Source organism: Leptosomus discolor, chromosome 8 (assembly GCF_034619465.1).
Source record: "Leptosomus discolor isolate bLepDis1 chromosome 8, bLepDis1.hap2, whole genome shotgun sequence".
Taxonomy (NCBI): Eukaryota; Metazoa; Chordata; class Aves; order Leptosomiformes; family Leptosomidae; genus Leptosomus; species Leptosomus discolor.
In genome coordinates, this window is record NC_141398.1 from 38,608,436 (window position 1) to 38,618,227 (window position 9,792).

Genomic DNA, 9,792 nt, shown 5'->3' on the forward strand with positions numbered 1-9,792 from the left:
AATTTTGCCCCTGTTAAAAAAAAAGAAAAGATTGCCTTTCAGACTCAAATAAGCAATTCTAGTATCTGACTGTAGATATTTTTAGTATTTTCCTCTTTATATCCTGATAATCCTTTTCTGTATATCCTGATAATCTTTTTCTTCATTCTAGGTTCTCCTCTTACTCACATTACTCTGGAGAGTTTTATTAAGTGAGTGAGTTACTGAAAAAAAGGGCAACATTACTTATTTCTCAAGGTCTAGAATAAGAGCTTGAATTCTGAATTGCAGGGAGAGTAGGTTCGTATCAACTCCCTTATATGTAGTCAGTAAGTTACCAAAACATGAACGCTACCGATTCCTTCACTGCCTCCATTCAGATTTCTTGTATCTGGCTTTTTTTTTTCTTCTTCCCCTTTATCTGCCATTTTGTCTATACCAGTGACCCAGGATCACTAACTGAAAGGATGGCAGTCATCTGCGTTTCATGTTTTCAGCTGCCTGTGCTCTTTGAACCGTGGTTTCAGTGTTACCAGCATTGCTCCAGCCCTTCATCCGTCAGCATTAGAGGGTGCAGAATGCCAATATTCCAGGGCTTTTAGAAACAGGATCTCCCTTTGCTTGTCAAGAGTGTGAGTGCTGCTTTTGGCCCATACCTTGCTGTCTTTGGCCAGCAGAATCTCTGAATACTTTAAATCTCATTGCTTCTTGGCTGCTGCTTCTCATTTCTGGCCTGGGAATATCAGGTCAGGCTGTCCCACATTTTTGAGGCATGCTAGAACAGGAAAAGATCCAAACTGTTTCTTCCCTGATCACATATGGGAAGTGCAATCTAACAGCACCTTGCTGGAGCACACTGCATCATGTCAAAAACCAGAGAATCTTGTTCATAGCTTGTTGTGGCATATTGAATCACGGACTCAGGTTGTGTGAAAGCTGAGACAACTCTATTTAGCAAGCACACTTATTTATACCCAGTCCCCCTCCCTTTCAGTCCTTCCGGGGATTTCCGCAGCTGTCTTATAACTATCCATTGTTCTTTGTCTTGGCCAGGCGATCATCACAAGCCTCCACCTCAGCAGCTGGGTTTTTTTCTCTTGTTACTTCAGCGGATTGCTATTCCCACGGTTTGTTTGCTATCAAGGCCTCACTGCTACCCCAAGGGCTGCATAGTGCTGATAAGCCGATATCCTTGAGCTCATCGCTCCCCACATCTCCCCCTTCTTTGTTTTGCACCTGCACCTGCAATACTTGCTTAAGAGCCTTATTAATTACAGATTGCATTACCCTTAATATACATGGAATGCACAGTAAGATACCACAAAAAACTAAACATAACATTGCAGCTATAGCCACCAACTTTTTGATCCAAGAACTCAGTCCCGAAAAAAGTCCTTGCAAATGGATTCCACCCGTCCTCCACTTGCAGTTTTTGGGTTAACTGTTTCAGAGTCTGAATACTCACATGGATGGACTCTGAGTGATCAGACAGATTCATACAACAGAGACCATCAAAGTCATTGCACCCGTGTCCGTGGGCCAAAAGCAAAAAATCTATAGCTGCTCTATTTTGTAAGGTAGTATGGCGGACAGAATCCACGTCAAGCAACAGACCAGAAAGAGCGGCAGAGGTAGCATTGGTCTGCTTTGCAAGCCAGCATCCAAGCTTATTGAGCTGCAACAGGGCTCCCGCTGCAGCTACACCGGGTGTAAGAAAAGAGGAAGTAGTTATCTCAGCAGGAGTCCAAAACATTACCTTATTGCTACATTCTGAATTAAAGGCATGTATTGACCTCTTTACTCTGTGAAGGTGGTGGATACCTGTGTGATTCAGTATCAGAAATGCTTGGCGTAAGAAGTGTTAAGCACCCAAGGCTGTAGGGCCCTCCCCATATATAGGAAGGGATGGCACCCCAGGCCTGATCCCCACAGATAAAGAAAACGCCCACCGGCAAACTCGGGGACATTTGTTGATCATGATATTTTGACGCTTGCATGATTGCACCAAATTGAACTGTTTCAATAAATGGGCAGCGAGGAGTTAATGTTTTGGACAAGGGATTGATTTTTCCCAGTATAATTAAAAAACACACAATAGTCCATCTTTACAGAGCCCAATAAATCGATCTCTTGGGGCTCCAATGGAGCAATTGCTCGATATGGGGCCCATCCATCCCAATAATCATCCGGTTGGCTCTGAAAGTCTCGAGGGTTCGATATGGTGACAACCAGCCCCGAGTTGTCCAGCAGAACTCCCACCAGACAAGTGCTAAATGGTTTAAAGGGTGAGCTAGTTGCTAGACATAGAGTACCTTGTCCTGTTACATTTGCTAGCATTACCCAGACATTTTGCTTTTGCTGTCACAGAATCCATCGGAGTGTCAGTCCACTCCTGAAGATGCAGAGAGGCTGAGGATGCTAAGGCAGGACAAACCCATCTTGCCGGAAACCACTGCGGTCCGTGATCTGTGGAGACACAGGCATACCCTCGTCCCCACGTTATTAAAGGAACAGCTTTTCCCCATTGACGAGACCCAGGGTTTCGGACTTCCACCAGAGCCTTGCCTGGCTCTGGTTGTGACACCTTGCTAAAGTGTCGGTATATTGGAGATTCACTATTGATATCTCAATTAAAAAAATTAAGTACATAAGGGGCATTTTGTAACTGTTCCCGGGGGGAGTATCCCTTGCTCCCCCTTTTTTGTTTTTGCAGCATGGCTTTCCAGGTGGCGTGAGCATGCTCAACAATGATCTGACCAGTTGGAGAAGGGGGGATACCGGCACAGTGATTCACACCCCACTGCTGGAACAGAGCAGTAGTAGCATATGAAGTATAGGCCATCCCGTTGTCTGTTTTAATTTGGGCAGGAACCCCCAACGCTGCAAAAGCAGCCAAAAGGAGATGCCGAACATCTCGTGCTTTTTCCCCTGTGCGTGTTGATGCAAAAGTACACACTGAAAATGTATCAATAGAGACATGCACATATTTTTGGCAACCAAACTCGCCAATGTAAGTAACATCCGTTTGCCAAATCTGAAGGGGCTCTAGGCCTCTGAGGTTGACCCCCATGGGAGGTATTATGGCCACTGATTGACAGTCAGGGCAGGACTGAATGATTTGTCGTGCCTGATCCTACATAATATGGAACATACAGTGCAATGCATTTGCACTTCAGTGATGAAAGGCATGTGACAGGCGTGCTTGCTGAAATATGTCTGGGAGTGTAACCACCCCGGCAAGGGAATCAGCTATTCTGTTCCCTTCTACTACAGGCCCAGGTAGTGCCGTGTGAGATCTAATGTGTGTGATAAAATATAGTTCCTTATGCTGATTTAACAAATATTGAAGTTCCTTAAGCAGTGAATAGAGAGATGGGTTACTAACATCCTTAAGATAAGATCCTTCTAAACGTATAATCAACACAGTGACATGTGCCGAATTTGATACAATATTAAGAGCCTGAGGAAATTTACGAAAACAACAAACTACCGCTGCAAGCTCCACAATTTGTGGAGACCCAGATATTTTTTCAATATCATTTTCCCAGTTGCCCTTCGGGTTTCGCCACACTATGACCAAATTTCCAGTCTTTCCTGAGCCATCTGTAAAAAGAGTAATCACATTAGAAAGAAGTATTAGACTAAGGTTTGAATCTTTCATTAACCCAGTTGTTCCCAATGTAACAAATAGCTGATGGTGTGGAAAATGTACAGAAATGGTCCAGTGGTATCTTTGATGAGGTTCTGGTGCGTTGGTGGACGGAACAGAAAAAGCAAATCATGGTGCATCCAGTGGATTCAATGGAATAGTAAAAAACCAGTCTTTCAAATCAATTACTGTTAACTTGCAGTTTTGAGGGAGCATAGCAGGCAAAGGCAATCTGGGCTGTAGTGCTCCCATAGGTTTGATGATGGCATTCACTCGGCGAAGATCCTGAAGCAGTCGCCACTTGCTGCTTTTCTTTTGAATAACAAAACCAGGGGTATTCCACGGGCTGGTAGAAAGGATGATATGACCAGCACAGCGTTGTTTTATTACCAAGTCATGGAGGTGATGCAGCTTCTCCTTTTTCAGGGGCCAGTGATCCACCCAAACATGGTTATTAGTTTTCTATTTTATAATTTCATAATTCAGGGGTTGCCATTGGGGACTAGTCTGGTGACTGTACTGAACCGGAAAGGCACGCAACATTTCCAAGTCTCCCTCTTCCCGAGCCTTGCGGCAGACTCATCCCTTTGGTCATGAGGATCAGGAGGGAATAAGTCTGGCTCTTTTGCCGGGTCTATCACGCCTGAGTCGAGAGGATTATCCTGAAGCTCCACACATGCTGCCCTGTGGGGGGGTGCGGGTGGAACAGCAGGAGACGGCATCTCTGGCTGTTCCTGAACAGAGTCCTTAGACCCCACATATGCTTTTGGTGCCTCAAAGAGAGTTCGCCAAGCACCTAAAAGACTGCCCACTGCTCTGTCATTCCTGGTAGCCTTGTCCCACAATCGGACCCCAACTTTGTCCCATAATTTAAGATCATAAATGTTGTGGATATTCAGTCCTAGCTCATTATCACAGGCCCAGATTAATAACCATTCAGTTCCTGATTCTCTAAGACCCGTCTCTCCCTACTTAAAATATGTTTCATTACTTCAATCACATTTTTCTGTTCTGTTGAGATGGAGCTCCCCATCGTGCTCTTGGCTGCTTACCTTCTGTCCAGCAGTCAGGTAATTCTTGGTGCACCTGGGCTTCCTTGCAACCTTTTGTTCAGCCGAGCTACACCACTGATATGACACCTTGCTTGTATCGTCTCTTTCAGGTCCCACGTTGGGCGCTATTTGTGGCGTATTGAATCACAGACTCAGGCTATGTGAAAGCTGAGACAACTCTATTTAGCAAGCACACTTATTTATACCCAGTCCCCCTCCCTTTCAGTCCTTCAGGGGATTTCCGCAGCTCTGTCTTATAACTATCCGTTGTTCTTTGTCTTGGCCAGGCGATCATCATGAGCCATTCACGCCTCCGCCTTGGCAGTTTGGGTTTTTTTCTCTTGTTACTTCAGCGGGTTGCTATTCCCAGTTTGTTTGCTACCAAGGCCTCACTGCTAGCTCAAGGGCTGCGTAGTGCCATTAAACGAATGTCCTTGAGCTCATCACTCCCCACAGCTTGTGAAGTTCTTTTTATCCTTCGGTGTAAAAAATGCTATAGAAATGTCATGTTACACTGAATACACGCTGAGAATTTGGCTATTATAATATGATTATAGTCAGAATTAACACATCAAAAATTCTGTGCCCCAGTGGGAAAGACTGTTAGTATAATAACAACTAGGAAGTCCATGAGGAGCAGAGCAAAACCAGAGTTTCTTGCATGCATTCCTGGCATCTCTGGGAGAGGGAGAGGTAGCTGCTGGGAATGAACGGAAACCATCTAAGAGGTGGGCTGGTAGCAGCATTTTCTGAGCTGCTGAAAGGATGTCTGGGGAGTCCTGCAGGATCCACCCTCCCTACCCACTATCACTTGCCAGACCAGTTGGTGGGAGCTTGCAAAGCGTGTGGGGAGAGTTAAAGATATTAACCTCTGGAGACAAAGGATTAAGGGGATGATAGTGTTCATTTTGAACATCCTGTCTGGAAGAAGTCCAGTGATTCATGGTGTGGGGGAATGTGAAGAAGAGACATGACAGGCAGCTTACATCGTCTGACAGCTGAGTGGCTCCGTAGTTCTGAGAACATCCTGTCAGAGTGTATCCTCAGATCTGACAGCTTTTCTCTTTCAGGCATCAACTACTCTTTGATCCTGTAAAGTTTATCTTGGTTTTCATGAAACGTCCCTAGAAGTGGCCAGCAGTAGTTCTCATTGCCGGTAAGTCAGCAGTGTGCAAGTGTCATCAGCTAAATAGCCAGGAATGTTGTATTAAAGAGTGACAAAACCCCATGAGATGTTTTTAAAGCAATTTTTTTTCCCCTGGACTTTATGGCTTGTACTCAGTGGCAGGCTTTATCACACAAACCCAGATGTGGATTTTTGGCAGGGTTTTAAACCTCATCTAGGAGAGACTGCCTGTCTTTTGATTTTCTCATTTCCTTATAATCCTGTATTTACAAGCAGAGCTAGTAAAATAATAGAAAAGCACATTCAGTGGGGAAGATTTGGCAAACCCAGGATAATCTCATTGAGATGAGTGTTGGGTTTAGACCTTACTTTCAAAATTTGGAGTTCAAAAATCTATCTCCTTCTCACAGAATTTCAGGGCAAAATATCTCTGTGGCATAAATAGGTGTAAATCCACTACAGAAAGTGCAGATATATCTGCTCACCAACAGTGACTATTTCTGTTGATAACATCTTTCAATATTACACTTAGCAGTCGTTAAGGTGATTGAAACCTTCTTTGATTCGTACTTCAGTGCAAATGTTTTGCTTTTCTTCTTTTTTGATCAGTGCTTTCCGTCCTGGAGCCTCTGACTTCATTACATAATGTGTCATATGCATTTTAGCCTTTCACTTATGTCCTTGCTGAGCCTCATCTGTAGTATGGAGTCGTTTCTCTGCTTCATTTCTAAATGCCCACACTTTTATGGCTTTCTAGTAGAGGCATCAGACTGGATGATGGTGGGTTTTCTTCAGGTAAAATATAATGGGGTGTGTGATTCCAAATGAGCTCATTCCACAGACCAAGGCGCAGCTCTGCAACAGTTCTTAGATGCCCAACTATGTCAGGAGGTCTTTATCAACGGGACATGAGGTACCAAAGAGGGACTTCACAGCTCTCTAGCTATGGCTTATTGGTTTTCTGTATGGATGAGCTTTGTTCACGTGGTAGGAAATTTTTTTCGAAACAGAACCAAGTGGAGATAAAAATCTCAACCAGGTGAGACCTACTGATGTGTCTCAGCAGAGACAGTTCAGGCCAATGTCAGAATGGCTGGTGAGCTGGGAAGCATGTGGGAACTTCTTGGTGTACACAGCTGTTTGTTGCCCCTTTTCCACAAAGGGTGGAAACACAGAGATAGTTGGCATATCCTAAATGTTATCAATGTGAAATGTGTGAGTCAAACCTTGAAGATAAAGGTCTGATGCAATTGCTTAAAATTGCAACAGGTTGTTTATAACATCCTTTGCATTCAAGCCTTCTTTGGCTTTAAACATTAGGAATAATTTTAGGATGGAGCATTGCACTATGTCTGGCTGGGACGGAGTTAACTTTCTTCATAGCCGCCTGTATGGTGCCCTGCTTTGCATTTGTGGCTAAAACAGTGTTGATAATGCACCGGTGTCTTAGCTGTTGCTGAAATAGTGCTTGCACAGTGACAAGGCTTTTTTCTGCTCCCTCTTCCAGTGAGCCAAGCGTGGCCAAGCCATGGGAAGGGACTTGTCTGGAACAGCTAACCAAAGGGATATTCCATACCATATGATGTTATTATGCTCAGCAATAAAAGCTCAGGGAAAGGAGGTGAAAGGGGGGCTTTCGTGGTTGTGGTGTTTGTCTTCTCAAGCAATGGTTATGTGTGCTGAGACCCTGCTTCACAGGCAGTGACTGAACATCTGCCTGCTGATGGGAAATAGTGAATTAAATCCTCTTTTTGCTTTTGCTTTCCCTATTAAACTTGATCCATGAGTCTTTTCACCTTCTTCTATTTTCTCCCCATCCTGCAGGAGAGGGTAGTGAACAAGAGGCAGTGTGGGTGTTTGGCTGCTGGCTGAGGTCAACCCCTCACAAGCACTACAAAATAGATACGTAGCTCCTGTTCCTAATAAACATTGCTCATCTTGTTTCCCTGTGTCATGTTACATTTTTATTGCAGAATGATCCTCTACGTTTAATTTTTCACTTACATTCAGTTTCCTTCCAAATAATTAGTTGAGGAGGTAATGGCATCATCACAGTTCACTCTGACTGTCCTCACCAAAACAGTTACCTATTTATGCAAAGCTCATCTGGAATGACACACTTAAAAACATTGATATTAAATTAGCATTTAGATTTCAGAGTTAATGTCTTATGGAAACCCAGCCTTCTGAGATGTCAGAGTGATGGTATCGATTCCCTTCCCTAATTCAGCAGGCTGGTGCAAAAAGGTTTGAAGAGCCATGCCTGGACTACACAATGACTCTATAGGAGCAGCTTAAAACTGTAGATTCATATAGAGTCTCTACCCAGCTTTTTCATCTGATGTCATTACAAGCTACCTCATCCACAGAAGGTTCCCTACTAGAGAGGTCTGACCCCCCCCAGGAGGAAGGCTTAGCAGCTGGCTGGGAATATGCTTTGTCTTATTTGCAGTCTCATCATTTCACTGTGTCAGTTCTAGGTAATCTCTTCTGAGCTTCATGGGCTCAGAAGCTTCAGCTCCATAAATGCAACTCCCCCCTGCAGTGGCCTGATTGATGATCCCCAAAGAAGTTTTAGTTTCCCATTGCTGCCAGCAAGTTCAGCCTAGCCCAGCCTCTGAGTGTACATTCCAGCGGTGTCTTCACACCAGTGCATAATACAGTTATTTCTTGACATTTTATTATTTCCTTCTTTTCAGCTTCTCTTTTGCTTGCACTTCGTGCAGTTTTTATAGAAATGTATTTAAAAAAAGGTGGGTGAACTGATTCCTTGTTAATCGTGCTTGCTGTGTATAAAGATGGGCATTTCTAGCAGAATCCATTCTTTTAATCCAACTCTTTGCCATATATGTGCTGAGGGGAAAAAAAATGCCTTTAAGACATCGTGTGCATGTAAAGAACATTAGTAATGCAGTGAGGTAGATTGGCTTCATGCGTTCATTTGAAGATTAGGGTCTAAATTTAGATTTATTCCCCAACAAGAAGGGGTTTGTGGCCTCAATTTCAATAGCTGTTTCAATCCAAAACTACCACAGGAGTTAGTGCAATGAGAAGGCTTTGACTTGGAGCCTGGGACTGAATGATACATTAGAAGTGAGACCTCCAGCCTTTAGTGGAAATGCATGGCAGAAATTCCTTGCATGCCTGACTTTGGTCTCTGTCCAGCCCTTCTGTGAGCTCTTGATTTCACAAGATTCCCCTTGATTTACGGCATGTTACTCCTAAGGCCAAGATGTCCCTGCATAATGTAATAATGTACCATTTGTGTCCTTTGTAGGTTCATGGTGCTGAAAGCGTAGGCTTGGTGTTGCAGCCTCTTAACTTGCTTTCGGTGTAACATTCTCTGCTGTGATGGCCTGTAGAGCGATAGCTGTAACTCCAGATGAGAGATGTGTTTTGGGCTAGAAGTGTTACCCTGATTTACCGTCAATGCAGCAGTACAATGGCAACATATCCCAGAACCAATGTGATTGTCACTGTAGAAGAGCTGCTCTACTATCTTCAACACTCAAAATTATAAAGCGTTTAAAAGTATATAGGGCAGAGTTGCTAAGTTACTGTTATGTAGCTTATGAACGGGTCTTATGCAGCATACAAAGCATAAGGGGTCAACTCTTGAAGGCATTCTATCTTTCTATATTACGTGTAATAATCTCTGCTCCTCGTATATGTGTGTAGCCTCCATCAGGGAAAATGGTAATGAGTTTGCATACCAAGGAGATACTAAATCCTGATTCCCCTTCAGTAATGTGTAATGTCAACAGAAGCCTTTGATGAATGCAGCTTCTTCTTAATTAGATGCTTGAGCAGGGGATTATGAATCCATTTATCTCAAATTCTAATTGTACCATGGATTGCTTGCTGTTTTATGCCTAAGTTTATGATCATAGTTATCTTCCTAGAACCTTTAAAGAGTCATACTCATAAATGAATGCATTTCTGGAAACTGGAATTGTTGTATTCTTATTTGTGTTACTTTCATCAAT